Here is a 12036-nt window from a genome sequence, read left to right as displayed (position 1 = left end):
CTTTTTCTAAAACTGCTTCTGTTATTTTTCACACTAACCTATATTCTTTTTCTCTTAAAGAAGTACTTTCATTTAGAATAGCCATTAACTAATTTATTGGGTTGGTCAAAAAGTCTGTTTACTTTTTTCTATAAAATAAAAGACATTTTGCATTTTCACCAGTAACTTTATTGATTTGGATATTTTCAGTATGTTGGCTGTGTTCCACTATTGGCTTCTAGTGGGTAGAGGCTAGGGGTGCTGTTAAACTTCCAGTGCATAAGGCAGCCCCACAGCAAAGAATTACTTGGCCAGACTGTCCATAGTACCAAGAAACTTTGTAGAAACACTTTTGATACATTTGATCAGTTACAGTGACTTCTCCATAAACTGCACAGCTTTTTTTTTTTTTTTGCATTTCAATTGCATTTTAAAGTATAATACTCCAAAAACATTGCATATCTTCTTCCATCTTCAGTATTAATATGGCTGCACAGAAATTCACTAGTTTTGGTAAGTTTTCAAAGAAATGCATGCTGATATGAGAACTGTCACAGTACAGTCTAACAAAATTGTTTTGCATGAAGTTAAAGCTTGCCAAGTGCTACTAGAGCCATTGTATGGAAAAAAACTAAAACTAAATGAATTTATTGGCCAACCCGAAAAAAAAAAAACCCCACAAGAAAACATGGAGTAGGTTAGATGTACTGTAATTATACTACTTAAAAATAGCTGTAAGAAGAGATGTGGGTATGATAGGGGTCTTGTTTTAGATTGGGAGGGGTCACGAGGGCTTTTGCTTTTCTAAGGAGTGGCATTTAAGCTGGAAGGATGGCTAAAAAATGGGCAGGCGAAGAGTGGGAGATAGACGTGAGGAGATAGAAGGATCTAAGGTAGGAAAGACTGCACATGTACCCAAAGAACTCAGAGAACAGTTTAGCCAACTTGTGCAGTGTGCAAGGTGATGGATGAGTGCTACAGGTTGAGCCTGGAAAAGGTAAAGGGGGCTAGAGGAGCTTGAATAGCTTCACCCTGTACTCATTAAAATTCAAAAGACATGTCAGATCTGAGATACATTTTAAAAGATTACTTCGACTATTCTGTAGAGTGTTTTGAAATGTAGATGAGAATGAGTGGGAGAACAGTTAGAATACCAGGGTGAACCCAGTGAATTTACTGGAGTAAGAATGAGGAGATCCTTACTCTGGAGGATTCATTCTACATGTAGTCCTGCAATGCTATTTGCTTCTGAGTGATGCTGAATCAAGTACCTGTGATCACTTCAAGAGTCAAGAGCCATGTGTTGGTAATTTTTCAAAGCAAATAGAAGGCACTGAGTCTGAGGGTATGGGCAATTAGAAGACTAGGCTTATATTGTTACCTTGTTAATAAAGCCTGGCCAAGAGCTCAAATAAAAGGGAGGATAAAAGTCTTAGTGTAAAGTACTAATCAGTTAGTGAAGAGTCCAGTGGCAGAGGTCAAAAGAGGTTAATAACATTCCTAGTGTAGCATTTCAGACTTAATTGTGGTCTTTGTAGTTCTACATACCTCAGCCAGTACCTTATTTGACAAATAAAAATAAACATGGCAGTTAGATGGCCTCATTTTTATTAAGGTGGAGGCAAAATACACTATAGCATGTAGCAGTACTTATTTTTGTTGTTGCTGAATAATATTCCATTATATAGATATATACCATGTTATATTTATCCATTTATCAGTTAACGGACTTGTGGATTGTTTTCATCTTTTGGTTAAGGATACTCTGAACATTTGTGGACATATGTTTTCATTATTCTTAGACATATCTAGAAGTATTCAATAGATTAAAATTGCTGGGTCACATAATACTTTATGTTTAACCTTTTCAGGAACTACTAAACTTTTTCACAGAAGCTGAGTATTTTACATTGACAGTAGCAAGTGTGTATGAGGGTTCTAGTTTCTCTCAATCTTTGTAGGTTGTTATAGTCTTCTCTTTTTTTTTTTAACTATAGCTATTCTAATGGCTAGTGTTGACCATCTTTTCATGTCTTTTTTTGGCTTTGGAGAAATGCTGAGATCTTTTGCTCAAGAGATTTTTCGCTCATTTTAAAATTGGTTTATTGATCTTGTTTATTGAGTTGCGAGAGTTTTTGCTAGTAGAACTAGATAAAAGTTCTTCGAATATGATTTGCAAATATATTCTCCCATTCTGTGGATTGTCTTTCTTTTATGGTGTCCTTTGAACTATAAAAGTCAAATTTTCACAAAGTTTAATTTATCAATGTTTTAAATTTTGTTGCTTGTACTTTTGTTGACAACTTACACTTTTTTTGTTACAGTTTTAGCTCTTTCATTTAGGTTTGTGGTTCATTTTGAATTAGTTTTTGTATATGGTGTGAGGAAAGGGGGTCCAACTCAACTTCATTCTTTTGCACGTGCACCTTCCCTTAATAATTTTGTAAAATCTCCATTTCTAGCCTGTAGATAAATATAGCTTAATAGATGCTACCTACATCTGTAAGAGTAGGAAAGATATGGGTGGCTCCAAAGGAAATGATGTAATAATGTACAATTTACAAAGAAGATTTTATTGCTGTAAATATTTAGGATATATATTTGGGATGAACACAGAATAGCAATATTGTTTTTAAAACAAGCTTTATTCATGAAATCCAGTGAGAGCTGCATCTTTTATTTAGCTCTGTTTGAAAATTTTTGGTCCTAGCTGTTAACAAAGGAGTAAAAGTTAACTCCTTTGATATCAAGTTAGGTATCATTTATTTATAATAAATACAAGTGCAGATGTATTGTATGGCATTGTTGGTGTTGAGATAGTTTCAGGTGTTGAACATATTGGTAAAAGTTAGAAACAAATACTAAGTACTCTAGACTATAATTTGCACAGCAGTTAAATTTCTAGAATTCAGCATAGTAAGCAGAATTAGGTCTTAGGCTCAGCTAATTATAAGATGACTTTTTTCAGACATGGGACAGTTCTTTGAGAAATGTCCTATGCACAGTAGGCATCCCTGGCCCCTTTTCACTATCAGTGGACACTTTCATATAGAGCAGTACTGTCCAGTGAGCTGTGTATACATTTTGAATTTCTAGTAGCCAACATCTGGAATTAATTTTAATAATATACACTACTTAACCTGTTAATGTCAAAAATCGTTCATTTTGTAATCAGTATAAAATATTGATGTGCTTGTTTAAATTCTTTTTGTACCTGTGTGTATTTTGCAAATAGAGCAAATCCCAATTTAGAGTAGCCACTTACCTAGTACTCAATAGCTGTATATGCTTAGTGGCTATCATTTGGATAGCACAGATCTAGAGGAAATAACTCAACTACAGGGGACTATTGACTGCAAGCCTGTTGTTGACACATCACCTTATTTATTGCCCCCTCCCCAAGATATGTATTCTGGTTACCACAACATTTGCTTTTCACCACCATTAGCTCATATACAATTGATAGATTGGAGAATGACATCAATATAAACAGAAGTTGTGTTTGTTCATAGATGAAATTTTTTCTAGGCATGGAGATTCAGAATAGTAGGAGTAGGGTTAAACCGTCATATAGAAGGGGAAGCCTCAACCAGCTGCTGCATAGGCAAGACACCTAAAGAAAATTTAAGCCTGCTCTCTAGCCTGCATGGCTGCCTCTCTGGCAAGCTACATTCATTTATCAGTTTTAGTAGTTTTGGGTGGAAACTTGAGTTTTCTGTATACACTTTCATGTCATCTTGCAAACAATGACAGTTTTAGTTTCTTCCATTTCAATTTGGATACCTTTTATTTCTTCTTGTCTAATAGTTGTGGCGAGGACTTCCGTTACTATGTTGAATAGGAGTTGTGAAAGTGAACGTCCATGCTTGTAGATTTTGCATATTGGGTATGATGTTGGCTGTGTGTTTGTCATATGTAGCCTTTATTTTACATTGAGGTATGTCCCCCTGTTCCCACTGTTTTGAGAGGTTTCTATCATAAATGGGTGCTAGATTTTATCAAATGCTTTTTTTTGTCTATTGATAGGATCATGTGGTTTTTATCCTTCATTTTGTTTATGTGGTGTATCACATTTATTGATTTGTATATTTTGTACCAATCTGGAATCCTTGGGATAAATCGCACTTGACCGTGGTGTATGATCTTTCTAATGTAGTGCTGGATCCAGTTCCCTAATAATGCTGTTGAGGGTTTTGGCATCTATGTTCATCAGGGATATTGGAGGGGGGTGTATTTTTTTTAACTATCTTTATCTGGTTTTGGAATTAGTATGATGGTGACCTCATAAAATGAGCTTGGGAGTCTCCCCTGTTCTTGAATATTTTGGAATAGTTTGAGCAAGATAGGTGTTGGTTCTTCTCTGAATGTTTGGTAAAATCCACCTGTGAAGCCATCCAGTCCAGGCCTTTTGTTTGGGGGTGGGGGGTTGATTACTGCTTCAGTTTCACTAGTTGTAATCTGTTTATTCAGAATCTCTGATTCCTCTTGATTTAGTTTAGGAAGAGTGTAAGTTCCTGAGAATTTAACCATTTAGTCCAGAATATCCAGTTTGTTGGCATATAGTTGTCCATAATATTTTCTTAACAATCCTTTCTTTTTCTTTGGTCTTAGTTGTTATTTCTCCTCTTTCATTTCTGGTTTTATTTGCTTGGGTCATCTCTTTTTTCTTGATGAGTCTGGCTTTAAAGGATTGTAAATTTTGTTTATCTTTTAGAGAGCCCCCTCTTGGTTTCATTAATCTTTTGTAATTTTTTGTTAGCCTCTGTTTCATTTAGTTTTGCTCTCATCTTTATTCCCTCATTCTACTCAGTTTGGACCTTGTTTGTTCTTTTTCAGGTTCCTTTAAGTGTAGAGTTAGATTGTTTATTTGAGCATTTTCTTGTTTCTTGAGTTAGGCCTATAATGCTATGAATTTTGCTATTAGGAATGCTTTTACTGTGTTGCATAGATTTGTGGGTTTTTACTGTGTTCTTATTTTCATGTTCCAAGGTATCTTTTGATTTCTTCTTTGATCTCATGATTGACCCATTACGATATTTTTGTGTGTTTTTCAGTGTTTTTGTGATTGATTTCCAGTTTCATGGTATTATGGTCAGAGAAGATGCTTGATATGATTTAAGTCTTTGTACATTTATTGAGACTTGTTTTGTGTAATAACATGAGATCTATCCTAGAAAATATTCCATGTGCACTTAAAAAGAATATATATGAGATCTGTCTGGAAAAAGTCCAGCTGTTGTTAATATAATGAGAAGGGTTTATGTAACATCATTGTAACCTGGCCACCAAGGAAAGTGGGCTGGAATTTGCATGTGTGAACAATGACTACTTCACTGTACTAGTTGGTGGTGGCAGTATTCACCATAGAATGAGCATATGTACTGTGTGGCCATCACATTAGAAATAACTGAGCAAGTAGAGAAACGAATCTGCATCAGATTTTGTACTAAGTTTGAACATTCCGCTGTGGAAACTGTTCAGGTGATTTACAAGGCTGCAGCTATGGGCAACTGGTTATCAGCATTTTCATCACAGGGTGCTCACTCATGCATCATGTCTTGTGCAGAGTTTTTTTGTGAAACATCAAATCACCCAGGTGGCTCAGCGACCCTGCCTGCCCCAGCCCAGATTTGGCCCACTGCAACTTCTGGCTTTTCCCAAAACTAAAATCACCTTTAAAAGGGTAGAGATTTCAGACCATTAATGAGATTCAGGAAAATATGACAGGGCAGCCGATGGCAATTGGGAGAACTGTGCGAGGCCCCAAGGTACCTACTGTGAAGGTGACTGGAGCATCATTGTCCTGTGTACAATGTTTCTTGTATCTTCTTCAATAAATATCTTTCATAATGCATGGCTGGATACCTCCTGGACAGACCTCATATTTGCTGCTTTGGGTTGAAGTGCTCTGAAGATATCAATTAATTCCATCTGATCTAGTGTGTCATTTAAGGCCACTGTTTCCTTCTTGATTTTCTGTCTGGAAGATCAGTCCTGTTGATGTCGATAGATTGTTGCAGTTTTATACTATGATTGTATTACTATCAATGTCTCCCTTTCTGTCCACCAAGATTTGCTTTACATATTTAGGTGCTCCTAATGTTTACAAGGGTTATGTCCTCTAGTTAGATTGCTTTCTTAATCATTATGTAATGTCCTTTGTCTCTTACTCTAGCCTTGATTTTAAAGTCTGTTTTGTCAGATATAAGGATTGCTACCCCACGTTTTTCTCTTTCTATTTGCATGAAAGGTCTTTTTCGATCCCTTTAGGTCTCTTTGCATCTTTTGTTCTGAGGTGGTTCTCTTGTAGACAGCATATATACAGGTCTTGTTTTCTTATCCATTCAGCTACCGTATGTCTTTTGATTAGACCATTTTATTTACTCTTAAAGTGATTATTAATATGTACTTATTGCCATTTTATTCTTTTCAATTATGTTCTTGTTTTTCTTTTTCCCCTCCCTACCCCTCTCCACTCCTTCCTTTTTCTTTTCCCTTTCTCTCTCCCTCCCCTTTGTCCTCCCTCCCCCCGCTTCTTCTTCTAGCACACCCTTCAATATTTCTTGTAATACTGGCTTGGTGGTAACAAACTTCTTCAGCTTTTTCTCGTCTGGGAAGCTCTTTATTTCTCCTATTTTTAAATGACAGCCATGCTGGTTAAAATATTCTTTGTTGTAGGTTTTTGCTTTTTATCACTTTGAATATTTCGTGCCAATCCCTTATGGCCTGAAGTATTTCTGTTGAGAAATCAGATGACAGTCTTATGGGAGCTCCCTTATAGGTAACTAACTGCCTTTCTCTTGCTGCTTTTAAGGTTTTCTCTTTGTCTTTAACCTTTGCCATTTTAATTATGATGTGCCCTGGTGTGCATCTCTTCAGTTTTGTTGTCTTGTTTGGAACTCTGCATTTGAGTGTCCTGACTTGTGTGTCTTTTCTCTTTGGCCAGGTTAGAGAAGTTTGTGGTCATTTTTTCTTCACATAGGTTCTTGATCCCTTGCTCTCTCTCTTCTCCTTCTGGCACCTTTATGATGAGGATGTTGCTATGCTTCATGTTGTCCTAAAGGTTTCTTAAGCTATCCACATTTTTTAAAGTTCTTTTTTCTTATTGCTGCTATAGTGGGGTGTTTGTTTCCTACCTTGTCTTCCAAATTGCTGATTTGATCCTCTGTTTTATCCATCCTGTTTATTCTTTCCAGTGGATTTGTCATTTCAGATATTTTTATCTTCGTTTATGACTGGTCGTTTTTCATGCTTTGTGTGTCCTTTTTCATTCTGTTGAGCATTCTTATAACCATTATCTTCAACACTATGATAAATTGCTTATCTCCATTTCATTTAGCTCTTTTTCTGGAGATTTCTCCTGTTCTTTCATTTGGGATTTCTCTCCCCATTTTGGTTGCCTCTTTGTGTTTGTTTGTATATATTAGGTAGATCTGCTATGACTCCCAATTTTAGTGGGGTGGCCTTACATAGTAGGTGTCCTGTGGGGTCCAGTGTTGCAGTCTCCTTGATCTCTTGAGCTGAGTGCTCCAGGAAAGTCCTTTGTATGGGTTATATGACTCCTCCTATTGTAATTGAGTCTTGTTTGCTATTGACCCATTTGTGTGTGGGATTGACCCTCAGTTTTGGCCGACTATGTTCGCACAACACAATGTGCAAGGTGTTATGCAGGTGCTGATCACATGGAGCAGAATTTGCCTCATCAGGATTTGGTGCCTACTGTGATCCCCCTGTGGATATGCAGTTTGTGAAACTTACTGGATCCTCTCTGATGTTGTCTGAAACTGGCCACTAGTTGTGTTGGTTCTGGGCCTCTTGAGAGGTAGTCTGGTGCAGGGCTATGTCAGATGCTGCTTGTGACTGTCCTTGGGTAACCTGTTTGGAGCTACAAGTGATCACAGTTTGTGGCTGCCTCTCTGATGCATGTGGGAAGGACCACACTGTGCACCAAGGCTGGCTTTACTAGTACAGGTCCCGGAGGCAGATCAGCAAAAGTTCCAGGCATCTTGAGATCTGCCTCTGTCTGCAGGCTGCCTGTTAAGACTCAGTCACTGAAATTCGATCTGGTTAATTTCTAAGTGTGTTGATCTGGTAGTAAATTCTGATTTGATGTCATGTTTTTAGTAAGAACAGTTACTCAAATGCTATAATATTTTACCCCCAGGAGAATGAAAACTATTGTTTCACCTTTCAAAAAGCTGTGGTTGTATTTCCTAGCATTGTTTGATCACTTAAAATTGTATACACCTTTTACTTTCCCTCTCTTTTCCAAGATCCTTTTTCTAAATGGAAGGGAAGTCTAATCGATTAATTCCCATTTTTGCTTAGTCAGGTGTGTTTCATGTTTCACTACATCCCCCTTCCCCCAATTTCCCAGGGTACTCACCCAGGGCTCCATTTTACTCAAACTGTGGGTTATATCCTTCTTAACTTCATGATCCAGCTTCTGAAGTTTACAGGATGCCAAGTAGGAATTACTCTGTCTTTTAAATATTAAAGATCCTGTCAGGGAATAGATCATAGTATTCCTTTTTTGGAAGCCTCTACAACTTGCTTAAGCAGTCCTAACTGTAATTTCTTAAGGTTGGTTTAAATGTGTATCAATTAAAACCAATTTTATTACACTTATATGCAAATACTACTTTTCTCAAGATATTTTCTTTTTCTTTAAAGTACTGGCCTTGCCTTGGTCGGGTGACTCAGTTGACTGGAGCATTGTCCTGTACACCAGAAGGTTTGCAGGTTTGATTCCCAGTCAGGCTAGAGTATGGGTTCAATCCCTGGTCAGGGCATGTATGGGAAGCAGCCAATTAATGTGTCTGTCTCTCTCCCTCTCTCCTCCCTCCTCCCCCCCCCCCCACCCTAATCAATAAACATATTGCCAGGTGAGCATCTGTTTTTTAAAAATTATGAAAAGTAAAGTAAAAGACTTCTTTTTTTCTTTGTATAATGTACAGAGAGCATAAAGGGTACTGGACCATATGAACAGCTTTTGCTTCTGTTACATTATTGGGTCAAACAGCTTCCATGAGACTCTCTTCCCTGCATATATATTATCTTCATTTGTGCACTTCCAAACCACTGGATTTAAGTATTAAAATTCCAAGTTGAAGTTTTTATGCGTGGCTCTATTCTACCAACCACTTACTGTTTCTCTCAGCCTTAGTCTTTATATTATATTTAATACTGCTTACTTTAAAAAATTTGTGTTTTTATCCTGGAACACAAATTCATCATGGGGTAGAATGCAAAACATTGTGTGAGTTTTTAAGATAAAACAGGAGATTTCAAAGAATTTGTGTTGTAGCACTTTATTATAGGTATGGCTCTGGAAGATCATAACTACCACCATCATTACTCTATCCGAGGGGAGGATGTGCATAATCACTTTGCTTGTGCATTCCTTCAGTTTAGAAAGAACTACATGGGAAAATTGAAAAGCTCAGATGAAATATCTCAAAAATGCTCTGGAAAATAGCATAAATTGTAGCTTTTATTATAGAGAATTAGCTTTGCTTAGCTAATTGAAGTCATGTTATTCAGGTGCAGATCTGCCTGCCTTTAGTTCGTAAGCACATTCATTTAATTGGAATCTAGAGACAAAGTTCTATTGCCTGTTTTCATAGCATACTTTCTATAAAACTTCTTTTACTTAGTTTTGGCATCTGTTTCAAGATGTCACTTTATTCTTTTTTACTAACAATAGCTGTATCTTAATTTTGGTCCTTTTTAAAGCTTCAGTTATCTTTGCTAAGTGGTTTAGATAAATCTATTTCATGGAATGCAGAATCTATAGTCTCTATTCAGAAAGCTTCTGTCTCTGAAAATGATTTCCCTCTGAACATTTGATTCAGTTTTCTCTTGACTAAAGTATTAGTCTAGTGTGCCTTGATGCTGAATGTTTTTGATTTGTTTATTATAGTATGCCCTCTGAAAACACATATACTAAAGCTAAAAACTGTCTAGTGAATGTCTGTTAGGCTGGTGAGACACATACCGTTTCTTCAGAGGTGAGATCTTAATTGGGTCAATTTAACTTGTCAATTGTTAAATTTTCATAACACTAAAATGGAGTGAATTCCTGGACCTTAACATCTTGAAAGAACCTCGTTCCTAAACATACCTCATGTTTATAGAGTATCTATCATGCCTTTTAACAAATTGATAATGCGGTACTTTTACTTCATAGATTTAAGTTATTTCATAGAACGTTTTACTCAAGAATGTATGTAAGCAAATGTGGGAATCTAACCCAGGCTTCTAAATGGATCACTCTGGGGTTCATTTAAGTCAATAAGATGGGCCTTTTTTCCTTCATTATTGCTGACATATTTATGAACATTTTTGTGGCAACCTCAACTCTACTGATAATAAATAAATATGATATTCTAGTGTTCCATATTACTAGTTCTTTTTTTATTCACCTATGTAATAAAAATGTATGAGTTACATCTGAAAAGTACAAATTTCCACATAGGTCTGAAGTTTCCTTTAAGACTTGGAGTATTAATTTTTCTTTGTAAGTGAGTGTGCTGGGGTCCTCTGACCACCCCAGGGTTTGGTGAGTGTCTAAGAGGACTCGTAGGACCCAGTATATAGTCATTATCGTGGTTATGTTTTATAACTGTGAAAGGATACAAAGCATAATTAAAGAAAAAGGGTATGTGGGGCAAAATCTAGAGGAAACCAGATGCAAGCTTCTGAGAATCTTCTCCCAGTAGAGTTACACAGGACATGCTTCATTCCTCTAGCCATCAATTGTGACAGCATTTGTAAAATGATGTGTACCAGGGAAGCTTATTAGAAATTTAGTACCAAAGGCTTTTATTGGGTTTAGCTTATTATGTAGGCACTTCTGCCTAGCCTATACCAGAAGTCTGGATTCTCAGTGGGCAAGCAGGTGTTCGAAATAAATTATATTGGTACATTGAGCAACGCTTATAGTTACTTTGTGGGAACACTCGTAAAATCTAGGTTCCCACATGCCAGCCAGGGGCATGTTGTACAAGCAAGCCTTCCTGAGCATAACAGTCTTAAGCCTGCTATGTCAACTGTTCTCCCTACACTAAGCTTATTTTTTTTTTAATTTTATTTATTTATTTTTAGAGGATAAGGGAGAGAGATATCTAAAACCTTAATTATAATCAATTTCTATAGGTCCCAGTTCACCTTTTTTATCCTTTTAGGGGTTTTTTGTTGATTAAAATACTTAAAGGAGTTCTTACTCATTTATACTCATAAAAACTGGTTCTGATTGCTAACTAATTTCTGGACCATTTAAATTGTTCTTCCTTCTTCCAGTTTATGTTCATTATAGTATAGCCTCCATACTATTGCCAGCTCGGATTTAAAAACAAACGAACAAACAGTTGAATTCTGTTACCTTGATACTGAAGAATAAACATGTGGAATGAATTAAAATATAATTAGACTTGTGAATGTTTTTGTATCACTTATCAATGTTTTTGCAAGCCTGGATTTTTATACTTCGGCTTTTCTTAAGAAAGTAAACACTATCATCCATGGTGATCTCTCTGATGTATAGATTACCCATAAAACATATGAGTGAGTTACATTTCAGCATTTTTTAGGTAGAGTTGGTCCTGTTATTAGAAAATGTGATGACATTTTTATCATCTTGAAAGCACGCACCTTCCATCAGACTTAACTTTTTGAAAACTTGATACTGTTTTAGTTGAAAAATTGGTGAAACTATTTAAAAAACTGAAAAATAATTGCAAAAACATATTGGATAATTGTTGAATTTCAGGTCTGTTATCAGTTGGATTTTTGTGCCTTTTTTCTCTACATATGTTGTGTTTCTGTCTTTCCCTAATAAAACTTTTATTTTTAAAAAACCCTGCAAGTTGCTAGAAATGATATAGATGATGTTTTGCTCATCTAATTATACATAACATTGTTCTGTAAGATATTAGCCATTTACTATATGTACTCATTTAACCACATCTTTAGTAGGCTCATGAATACTTTATTAATAAGTATGAATATGTATTCCTCATGCTTATGTAAAATGATTTAGGGATTTATGTAAGATAC

The 12036-nt window shown here is 36.1% G+C and overlaps 1 protein-coding gene across 9 annotated transcripts in view; it reads left to right on the top strand.

Moving 5' to 3' along the window:
- Positions 1–12036, top strand: part of WAC (WW domain containing adaptor with coiled-coil) — a 91680-nt gene that overhangs the window by 40334 nt on the left and 39310 nt on the right. The window lies entirely within an intron of this gene.

Source organism: Phyllostomus hastatus, unplaced genomic scaffold, assembly GCF_019186645.2.
Source record: "Phyllostomus hastatus isolate PE091 unplaced genomic scaffold, TTU_PhHast_1.1 phas_scaffold_1674, whole genome shotgun sequence".
Taxonomy (NCBI): Eukaryota; Metazoa; Chordata; class Mammalia; order Chiroptera; family Phyllostomidae; genus Phyllostomus; species Phyllostomus hastatus.
The sequence above is the reverse complement of the archived record's forward strand: the minus strand, read 5'-3'. Positions and strand labels throughout refer to the sequence as shown.